Source organism: Macrobrachium nipponense, chromosome 22 (genome assembly GCF_015104395.2).
Source record: "Macrobrachium nipponense isolate FS-2020 chromosome 22, ASM1510439v2, whole genome shotgun sequence".
Taxonomy (NCBI): Eukaryota; Metazoa; Arthropoda; class Malacostraca; order Decapoda; family Palaemonidae; genus Macrobrachium; species Macrobrachium nipponense.
In genome coordinates, this window is record NC_087213.1 from 38,040,932 (window position 1) to 38,053,557 (window position 12,626).

Here is a 12,626-nt window from a genome sequence, read left to right on the forward strand (position 1 = left end):
AATATCTTTCCATGTCTTTTGGAAATTTATTTTACCATCTACCTGCAGACGAGAATATAATATGTAAGAAGAATAGAGAAGGCTTTCTACAAGGCAAATGCCGTTGCAACAGCAATTGCTTTTAGTATTGCTGCCCTCATCACACACCGTCTCTGTTGAGGGTTGCAAAGGGTAATTGGAAAACATGGATTGACACAAATTATAGTCCATTAGATTTATTGATGCCCCCGAGTCTATAAATATCGGGATATCCACACCTCCTACTGTTCCATAGACTATAAGCCTGGGCTCTGGGGCGTCCCCAAGAGACCACAATGGCATTTACCAATCACCTGTACCCTTTTTGTTGATCGGGCTTCCAAAAATTTCGCCGATCCCTTTGCCCTCTGGTTTGACCTGCCTGGGAAGTTCTCACATTATAATTACCAGAACCTTGAGGTGTAGGTCTCTTATCTCTCCGTATCTGACACAGACAAGACTGCCAATAATGATCAGTATTTTTACACATTCCACAATATTTAACCCTACACAATTTCTTTGGATGCCCTGGTTTATTACAGTTGAAACAGCGCAACTGCTGTTGCTTTTGATCGATCGATCTTTTGTTATACTCAACTTTTGTGCACAGACGGGGAGGAGAAAATTCTGTGTCTCTTTGCACTCTATCCTTCGGGCCTGTCCCATTAAAAATTGTGCCATCTACAGTGGGACATTTAGACATGTTTTTCAATTTGGGTATAAAGTAATTCTTCGTCTGAAGTAGGTTCAATCTTTTCATCAAAGCTATTCACTATCGCATCCGGTACATCGTGCAAGAGCAGGGGAAAATAGATCAGTTTATGAATGTTATCCAGAGAGAGATTACCCCTTGTAGCTCATTTAGATGTTTTCAATTTTCCTACCCAATCCGCCACTGCGTCAAAAAGTTTTGAACTGTGTTCTACGAGGCTATTAGTGCCCTTCCGTAATTTATAAAGAACCCGAAGGTCCTTCACCATATCTCCGTGTTCCTTTGAGCTATATGCTGTTTTCAAAAATGCTTGCAAGTCCGTCCAGGTACGACATTTTGTAAATTGGAAATTCCGGCAACGATGGGAGAGGTCTCCCCTATTGCAATCTAGCAAAGCTTTCGCCTCTCTAAATGCCTCTACATCGTCCAATATATTGTTTCCCGCTAAATAATTATTAACTCCTTCAATAAAAATTTGGATAGGCTGTGATAAAACACCATCTACCATCCCTCTGAATGGACTCACACCCGCACTCACATTTGTTATGTGATGTAGTAGCATTGTGGTATTCTTAGTATCTGCCATTTTCCTCTGTTTCTGAAAGCTATTTTGTTCTATAAGCTTCCCCGATCTCAATAACATCAATGTATTTATATACACAAAACCCAATCCAGAAAAATTAACACAAATTTTCCCCCAATAATGGATAACAAAAGGCAAACGCGCCCCATGCCCAGTATATTAATGATAATCCCACGAAAGTAACAAAAAAAAAAAAAAAAAAAAATAGGGAGGGGATAGAAAAAGAAAAAAAAATGCAAAACGCTTACCAAGCAATCCACCATGGCAACTGTCTCACACACGCAACTCTCTCTCTCTCTCTCTCTCTCTCTCTCTCTCTCTCTCTCTCTCTCTCTCTCTCTCTCAGGGCGTGACTCGCAACAAAATCTCCGCTCGAGTAAATTCGCCACAAACAAACAATAGGAATATAAACAACAACAAAAAAAGTAAAAAGAAAAATATAAAAGACAAAAAGAAGAAAATAAGAAAGAAAATTTGAAAATACACTCACATCTTCATATGACTGGAAACCAAATTCGTATACGCACCGCAAATATGCGTGAACTATTAACTACACTTGTGAAACACTTTAATACGTCGACAATTAAACTTTTCCCCTTCACGTTTTAAAACACTGGTGTTCAAGAATCCCAAGATGGCTGATACTGACTTAGCCCGAGAGATGAACTGCTTCTCCTTGTCCAACCCACTGAATCAGCAAAAAGAGCCCCAAGTTGCCTGTGACATGATTATAACCCCTTTTCCTACCAAAAAAAACATTTATGTCTAACTGGTCACCAGTCTCTTCGTTAGTGTACCTACAGCTTATAAAATATATAAAAAGCCTCTTAAACCGCCTGCCACCACTCTTAGCCCCCCCCCCTTTTCTTTAAACTACACAAATTAGAAACCCTTACCTGTCGTCAATGGTGCCCTCTGTCTGCAACCATGTTGTTAGGCTATTAAGATCTCATAAGTATAAAAATATACTATTTATTACCCAAAGCAGTTGAATATAAAATAGAACAAAATGATTAACAAGTCATAATGACAGAAAACCCAAATCTGCCCATAAAGAAACCAGTAATTTAACATTCTACACTCCTGATTAAGAATTCACTCCCAGACCCAAAATGTCAATAAGTTCATTATATTAGTCAGGTTAGAGAATCCCGTCTCTAAATTAGCCATGGAATAGGACCCATCTTTACGATGGGGCTTTCTCTCCCGACACTTGGCGTGTTTCACCTGACCTCTTTGTGCTCACCGAAAAGAAGTTGACTTTTGCAAGTGCCTTGGACTATTAGGCCTGTAACATCGTACAAACAAATGTACACGCTTGACGACAGGGCGAGCAGTCTCTCGGTTAGACTGCTTGCGTACTCAAATTCCTTCACTCAAGTAAGCTGCCCTTACAGCTCAACTTGTCTCCAAGCAAGACACGATATGTGATTTCACTTAACATTACACACTTGTAAGATATATATATATATAATATAAGATATATATATATATATATATATAGATTGATTTTAAGGTATAATATAAATATATATATATATATATATATATATATATATATGTATATATATATATAAATATATATATATATATATATATATATATATATAATATATATTATATCCATATATAAAATGACTGCATACCTGTATTGAAAAATAAAAACACCATGTCTCGTCTAAATAGACCACCTGTCTTCCTTCCTCACAAGACTGTTTGAGAGCCCTGAGAGCACGGATCCTTTTACAAACTATGTCTAGACTATTTTCTAGCATACATTTTTCGCTGTGTCGTCTTATATCGAAATCCCATCTTGTGAAGTACTCTCCAAAATGAAGTTTCCGATGTTTCTTCAGGTAATATTCCTTCCTTCTTGAGTTCTCTTGTCAGAGTAGTAATTGTAAAGGTATCCTTTGACAAGAACTTGTGATCATATCGATGAATTGTACCGATGGTAAAAGAGTCGAACACATCTTCAGCTGGCTGTGTGGAATGAGACTGTACTGAATCTGATCAGGGCGGTGCTAATGGTGATGGCGATGGAGCTCTTGATAGTGCTGGCGATGAGGGTGGTGATGGTAATGGGACTGGTGACGGTGGTGGAGTTGGTTGTCCTGTAACTGGCACCAAAAAAGACGATCTAATAAAATGGTTGCAGCAGCGCAATATGACATACCCACCACACTCTTTGCGACCTGAAATGCTCAAAATATGCAACGAAAATCGGCCACCTCCCAGATTCACAGTGGACAATACCATTCGCTTGTGGGGTCTTTAAGTAGTGCGGCTACCACCAGCACACCCAGAGCTAAATGCTATTGAGCAAGTATGGGATGTCATGAAGAAGTACGTTTGATCATCCCTTCACCATTTTACACATACGGACCTCAATGCAAGATTGAATGAAGCAAAGTTGTGAGTGACAGAGGACGTGTGGGCAAATGCTGTTCGGCGCTCTGAATACTTTGAGAGAGAGTACTGGTCATTAGATAATATCCATGACAGTGTGCATCCTATCATCATAAGTCTCGCCAGTGATGACAAAGAGGAAGACTTTATTTTAGACAGTTTTGAGGGGTAATGAAATGTGAATATATATATATATATATTATATATATATAATTATAATACATTATATTATTTATATATATATTATTATTAATATATTATATATATATATATATATGTATATGTTAACGTAGATAAGAATCTCGTTATTTATTTGGTAAACGTGGAACCCTGAGCATCAGGCAAACTGATACACACCATCTCATCTCTCTCTCTCCAAGCGACCCCTCTCTCTCTCTCGACAACCAACCCGTAACCTCTCTCTCTCTCCACCTCGCAATCTCTCTCTCTCTCCACCTCTCTCTCCATTCTGACAGGTAATCAAAATGAGAGTCAAAGTTATATAAAAAATAGATGTTTATTCAACAATGGAAAGATAATAATCCAAGTCTCACAGACTAACTTAACTCAGTTAACCCCCCAACATTAAAATGTCTAAAACAGTAATTTTTCACACCAATTGTCTATTCTCCCATACGGGACCCTCGGTCCCCCCTTGCCAGAACACATAATTCCCTCACCAGAATCGTCTGTTTCAAAGACACGAGAAACACACTCGTTAGCACACATAAGTTTAAAGACAAAGTTAAAGATTAAACATTCTTACAATGTGTAACAAGCCATCCCTTTGGGTAAAGTAATTCAACACTCCTTGCCAGCTCAGAATATTATGAACAAAAATAAATAAACTTTTGAAGAGCTATCCCCAGCATTCTGCCCTTCTCTCACGGACGTCTCTCAAAGTCTCCCATAGACTTGGCTAAGGATGCCATTAAGAATAGAAGAGGCGCACATGCACATATGAATGCACACTTCGTTAATGCCCCATGTTACTGGCTACATCTAATTTCCCAAAGGCACTTTGAACAAGAGCCCATGAACTCGTGAACATTGACCCGCCTAACTATGCACTTTTCGAATCACGCCATCACAGAAATCATTTATCAGCTTTATCAGGTCGTTGCTTCGGCTCTGTTCTCCGCATTCCAAGAAATGTCACAACGCATCACATTATGCGTATTAAGTGTATCATTAATTATAATCCCTAGGACTCATAGAGCTCGGCCACGCTAAATTGCTAGCTCCTGCCTAGCAAATGGTCAAACAAAACAGCTTATATAATATAAAAACATTGGCTGGCTTAAAATAAAATATAAGTAATAACTGCACGTCTCTGCATTATAAAGTAAAGTCTTATCACGCTTCATCTCAAATAACACTAGAATTTTCTCTCATTTTGGATTCTTGAATATCCCTCTTTGTCTGCAACTGGCAGCATTCTGTAGTACGCTGTAGGAAGACGGAATGCCTCCCTAATTGTAGAAGGCTTCTAACGGTTTCGTAGACCCAAAAGCGCTGTTGAACTCTGTAGACTCGTAGAAACTCTCGTAATCACCCTGGATAAACGACAGCAACATCTCTGCATGGCTGGTGGACGTCTTGCTTTTTTGGTGTGTTAGTATGTCAGTCAAGTCATCAGTCAATCAAAGAAAATTAACCCCCAGACATATTACTTCTATCAAACAATGACCTCAAAAAGTCAGAAATACTAACCGAACGTCTCCCAATTAACTCCATTTAATATGACCACGAAATCATAAGTCATTATCACAACTTGCAAAGGAAAAAAAAAGTATCAAGTTCTCTAACTCAATTCTCCAAACTCACACATCAGCATACACAACCCAAAACTCACAGCAACTCCACGGACTTCTGCACTCACATTTCAAACTCAAATGTTATCACAAGTAAAAAAATGAAAAAAAAGACATTGAGCCCAAGGAAAAAAAATCACGTAACAAGCCCAGACCCAAAAATGTTCTCTTAATGCTCTGATATTACAGCAACTCACAAAATCATTAAAAATCTCCAATGTTTAATAGCAAAAACCCCTTTACTGCTCATATAATTAATTACAATGAGACTTAATGTCAAACTCCCATTTACGTAAATCACAACCCCGATAAATTACATCTCCCGATAAATTACATCACCCATCCAAAAATAAATACTATTTAAGCCCAATCCCCAATTACATCTCTCATAGGAAAAGGAAGAAAATAAAAAAAAAGATAATCCCAAGTAAACTTCCCCCAATTCAAAACGCATAATATATGCATAATATTCATAATCCCGCGTTTTTCCCAATACATGCCCCATGTATAGCTACGAAATTTTTCGACATCGCAACTTTCATCGACTGACATGGCCAGAAAGCAAACTCTTACACATGTGCTTTCGTGAAATGCTATTGTCAACATTTCCAGATATTGCAAAAACTCTGAGCAATCACCACTAAAGGAAAGGAATCAGCACACAGCGGACTCATCGCAGGGCTTGTCAGCAGAAAATCCACCTGCGGACGTGTGCTCAAACTGCGGCACAAAAAATGTCTAGTCAGGCTCGCAAGTTCGGAAACTCATGATTCTCAAGAAAAAGGTCTAACTGAAATCACGTAAGCACATTCCAGTAAATTAATTCCAGGTTATGACTAATGTGTTAAAAAACTGTCTCGAAAACGTATTCTCTCACATGATACTGCCCAATTATATAAATATTATCACCTATTCGGGATAAGAAAAGCTACGATAAACTCGTAATGCAGCAATTACATGCCTCCAAAAATAACACACTTGTGAACATAAAAAATGCACAACATCTCCATAGGACTCATAATGCAGTAATTATATGCCTCCAAAAATAATATCTCCATAGGACACAATGCAGTAATGTCACTCACCTCCAAATAGTCACGAAACCAAAAAAAAAAAGAACCACAGAAATCTTCTCTTGGCTCGAAAAAAAACTCCCATAACCACAAAAAAGGTCACCCGCCAAAGATCAATTCCACCTCCATATATTTCACCATATTAATAATAAAACCACTCTGGTGATAGAATATTTCCTCCATTTAATTAATAACCACCCCCACACCATATTCCCTCTTATTTCTCCGATAGCACATGTTAATAAAAAACACCCACTCCAGGAATAAAAAATATTCACCTCTATTTTGGCAAATAAAAAATATTTACCTCTATTTCACCAATAATTCCATGTGGAATAAAACAAGGCTCCCGAAAATATATCTCCAAGCAGGATAATCAAAAAATGAAATCCCATCTCCAAAAAATGTGCACTCAAAGCATCCAGCTCACCCACTCACAAATATTGCCCCATGTCTCCTCAAAAATGTGTCTCCATTTGCAACAAAGATGGCTGCAAAATAATTGAACTAAACATAGCTCTCACCACCATAGGCAAATATCAAATGGCAAAAATATATCTCCAATATATTATATCTCAAATTATAACTCCAAAATAATATACCTCCAATTCTCCAAGGAATAACTCAATGTTATAGTCAAAAACTATAAACTCTCTCCTTAGCATAACTGCTGAAAAAGGGCAAAAACTCGGCAAATAAAATTGTCTAGGAAATTCTAGAAAAGATTACCAATGTGCCACAACTCATTATAACAAAACTCCAAATTCAAAGTGTCTAAGCAAAGACTTCTCCATATGCACTACGACATAAGCCACTAGAAAACTTAACCAAGTTTCCTATCTCTGGCAAAGTTGTCACAAATACAACAAAGGTATTGTGCAAGAAACTCACAATTTCTGGAACACAAATATCCAGAGAAAAAAATGTAGTGCCATTACGTATGCATTAAAAAAAATGCAAAAATTCTCCCGTAAATCTCACTGCAGCATCAGACAGCTGAAAACACAAACACGTTCCCGAACAATGACTCTAAGTCACGAACTGAGATATTAAAAAATATTCACACAAACTGGAGAGAAAAAAATAAACTCAAATTCACCCATGATAAAAAAACTTATTTCAGTGATGGCTAACTTCCAAAAAGAGGAGAAAAGAAAAATCAACGGCATTGTTAACTATCTCCCGTGACTCACTAGATGTCAAGCAATTATCTGCTGAACTCATAAAAAAAAAAAAAGTGTTGTTAGTTCCTCCCAAATTAAAAAAAAGATTTCACCACCCTTGATAGCATTACAGGACCCATGTATTAGTACGTAAAAAAATCAGTATCAGAAGTATCATTATCAGCAAAATCACCAAAATTGCTATCATCAAAATCACCAGTATTAGTATAAAAAAAAAATCACCAATGTTAATGCTTGTCCTTTCACCAAAGATTCAGCAAAATTCAGCACAAAATTCACCAAGATTCAGCAAAACTCATCACTCATGAATGGCTGAAATATTCTCCAAAGTTACAAAAACTCAACAAATAATTAACCCCAAAACTTCTCCCAATAATTTATGGAGAATTCTCCATGACGTAATTATAAAATAATGTCCCATGAAATATCTCAAATCTCTCATAAAACAAATCCCCATGTAAAGACCTCAAGTAAGGGTGCAATTCAAACAGCATACACCAGTATTGCCAAACCCACAGTATACACCACCATTACCACACCCAAAATAAACACCATTCGACACCAATCAACACCACTCACGGCATTTTAAAGTAATCCCTCCAACACAATAAAAAAATAAATAATAATCTCTGTGTCCCCATTATATTTGTGCATTCCAAAGAATAAGGAAAACTTACACACATCCCATGCATTTCCTTTACTTTTCTCTTCTTTCACGAGAAAGAAAATCTCTTTTCATTTCCTTTTCTCTTTATTCAAGAGAAAGAAAATATCTTTTCTAAAAAAAAACCCTACGGGCATCTCACGTCATCAACTAATCAATCAGCTGATGTCTTGGCATTGGAAAATCATTTTCAAGGGCAAATTCGTCTCCCAACACCCCAACAAGGAGAAAAAAAAGTAGTAGTTCACCCCCACTGAGAAAAAAAAGTTTCACCCTCCACTGAAAAAAAAAAAGTTTCACCCTCTCCACTGAGCGACAGACCACCCCCATCAGCCAAGCGATACCCCCGAGGCATACACCAGTAGTAGTACCCTCCCTTGCAATACCCCCGAGGCAGGCCATCAGTCGCCTTCCCCTTGCAACACCCTTCTGCGTTCGTTAGCAGAAATTTGCTGAGCCCGTCAAAATGGGTGGCTGCTCTGTCTCCAAGAAAATGCAACCCAAGCACAGTTCGCATGCATGAAAAATATCCACAAACACGTATACACCAAACAAAGACGAATGCGTCTTTTCTAAACACACGCCAGTAAAGGAAACACGTCACTTTCTGCTACTATGGGGAAAAAAATGTGGTATTTTAAATCAGTCCCATTACACTGAATAATTTAAAAAAAACCCTCCCCGAAAAAATGTTCTTTAACACTCACCACTTCATAATGAGAACAAAAAAAACTTGGAATTTGCGCAAGACACGCTAATAACACACCCACTGGCATCTCGGGATGCATTCGACATCACACGCAAAAGTCACACTGAGTGCAAGCTCCTTCGAGGCAGACTGCCTGGGCAAAATGCTGAGTCCAGTTCAATTTCTTTCCTCAGCACCACATCCTCACGGATGGATATTTCTCTACCCCTTTCACTTAGCAGCTGAAATCTAACACATTTCCACAACCAGACACTCTGAAAATGGCATTTAATCTCACAAAAGGCTTTGTCGTTCGAAAACCATCGATAAGCCAACAAAACTGTGACATGATCATAACCCCTCTATGTTTAACTGGTCACCTGTCTCTTCATTAGCATACCCAGGCATAAAAAAAAGCCTCTTATACCGCTTGCCACCACCTGTTAACGTAGATAAGAATCTCGTTATTTATTTGGTAAACGTGGAACACCATCTCATCTCTCTCTCTCTCTCTCTCTCCAAGCGACCCCTCTCTCTCTCGACAACCGACCCGTAACCTCTCTCTCTCTCCACCTCGCAATCTCTATCTCTCTCCACCTCTCTCTCCATTCTGACAGGTAATCAAAATGAGAGTCAAAGTTATATAAAAAATAAATGTTTATTCAACAATGGAAAGATAATAATCCAAGTCCCACAGACTAACTCAACTCAGTTAACCCCCCAACATTAAAATGTCTAAAACAGTGATTTTTCACACCAATTGTCTATTCTCCCATACGGGACCCTTGGTCCCCCCTTGCCAGAACACATAATTCCCTCGCCAGAATCGTCTGTTTCAAAGACACGAGAAACACACTCGTTAGCACACATAAGTTTAAAGACAAAGTTAAAAATTAAACATTCTTACAATGTGTAACAAGCCATCCCTTTGGGTAAAGTAATTCAACACTCACCCATTGCCAGCTCAGAATATTACGCACAGAAATAAATAAACTTTCGAAGAGCTATCCCCAGCATTCTGCCCTTCTCTCACGGACGTCTCTCAAAGTCTCCCATAGACTTGGCTAAGGATGCCATTAAGAATAGAAGAGGCACACACGCACAAATGAATGCACACTTCGTTAACGCCCCTTGTAACTGGCTACATCCAGTTTCCCAAAGGCACTTTGAACAAGAGCCCATGAACTCATGAACATTGACTATATATATATATATATATATATATATATATATATATATGTGTGTGTGTGTGTGTGCGTATATATATATATATATATATATATATATATATATATATATATATATATATATCTTGCTCGATATATTTATATCCTTTTTTTCGTCTTTTCACTAATTTTTATTGGGAAAATTTTTGTAAATTTCACGGTAATAAGTTGTATATGCCTCCTTGTTTTTTTCAAAATGTATTGTTTTCTGGATGAATCATCTGTTTACCAAGTGTGTGCTCCTCCATGGTGTGGCTGCCTAAAAATCGCTTATCCTGCCCTCAGGCGTTTCCTCGTTTCTGTAGAGTGAAATCGACCTTATTGCTAATCTTGTAATGTCAGTTTGGATATTAAGCCTACTTTGACTATGTTTTTCCTCTGTAAGATCAGTTGTGCCTGAGTAAAGGGTCGCACTAGACCGAAAGGGCTTGGTTATCTCGCTTTTAATTTTTTCCTTCGTGGCAATAACCTTTATTTATACATAGCATCACGTTTAGTATACTTCGTGATCAAGTTCATATATATATATATATATATATATATACTATATATATATATAATATATATATATATAAATATAATATTAATATATATATTAATATAGTATATATATATAGATATATATATACATATAAATATATATATATGATATATATATATGTATATATATATATATATATATATATATATATATATATATATATATATATATGATATATATATATATATATATATATACATATATATATTATATATATAATATATATTATATATATATATATATATATATATATATGACATATATATATATATATATATATATATATATATATATATATATATATACATATATATATCTATTATATATATATATCTATATATATATATTTTTATTATAATATATATATATTCCACTTCAGTCTTGTAAATTTATTCATTAAAATGTTAGCTGCTATACCACTATCTATGTACAATGCACTTATTGTTAATAAAGTATTACTATCCTTTCACCTCTGTCCAATCCTCAGCCGTATTAAATATTTATAATGATCATAATAAGTGCGCACCCTCAACAATCATATTCACCAATAATCAATTCACATATAGTACGATTAAACTCTTTTTCTAAAATTACTTTCGCGACATTATTGAAATCAGGGAATAATAAAATATTATGACCAATTTTAAACTTTGCCAGACCTAAAATTTTTTCATTCCATAACTTCAACCCAGTAATGACTGCATACCAGTATTGAAAAATAAAAACACCTTATCTCTATCAAAGGTATATATATATTATTTCTTGTACTGATATAATGATAACCATACAGAAAGGGGGGCGTGGCAGGTGTAAACGTCACGGGGCCTCACTTTCATGGTCGACACACGTCATTCTGCGCCTAGTTGCCAGGTCTTGATTTTCGTTCTCACCATGCGCATGCCCACAAAACTGAGATGACATTTCTCGATATAAAGTAAGACAATAATGCAGAATAGATGTTTGAATCCATTTTTCTTAATTAGGTCGGTGTCTCAAGCTCTGGTGGTTTCGGTTTCACATTAATCAGAAGCCTAGTTCATTAGTTATATTAAAAAAGGAGGGTGTTATGGGCTTTGAAATAGTTAGTTGTTATGCTGGTATTATGCTTTTTTTGTCGACATGCTTCGAGCTCCTCACAGGTCATCATCGGAATGAGTTAGTAGAGGAACTAGAGAGGCAGTGTCTAGGTACCGCCACCAAAACACTGTTTCTCCAGTTCATCTGCTAACTCGTTCCCATGATGACCAGCAAGGATGTTGAAACATGTCGACAAAAGATGTATAATACCAGCAGAACTAGAAAAAATATCAGCCTCAATACCCGACGACGAACCCTGCCCTGCTACAACCAGTTATATTTACATATCAGGAGACAAACTCCACTTGAATAAGACAAGTCATCCGGACTTCCTGTATATCAATATACAATATACGTACCAGTATACCAGTTGATGATCCCGGCATGAACCGGACTCTGATATACCAGCCACCATAATCCCTAGTTAAAAAAAAAAAAAAGAACATTCCCGCATCCTTTCTATGAAATACCAATGTGAATATTGGCCAGTTATTAAATAATAATATTGCTGAGCCAGAAAAACAATTAATATGAAGAATAGAAAAGCTGTCATATAAAATTAATTTGTTAAACACAGCCATTCTTTTTAACAGAATATCTTTAAAAGGGGGTCTTCTTCCAAGAAATAATAATAATA

The 12,626-nt window shown here is 36.6% G+C and overlaps 1 protein-coding gene across 1 annotated transcript in view; it reads left to right on the top strand.

The window, feature by feature from the left end:
• Window positions 1-12,626, top strand: part of LOC135198378 (suppressor of tumorigenicity 14 protein-like) — a 173,504-nt gene that overhangs the window by 36,492 nt on the left and 124,386 nt on the right. The gene's annotated exons all lie outside the window — the stretch shown is intronic.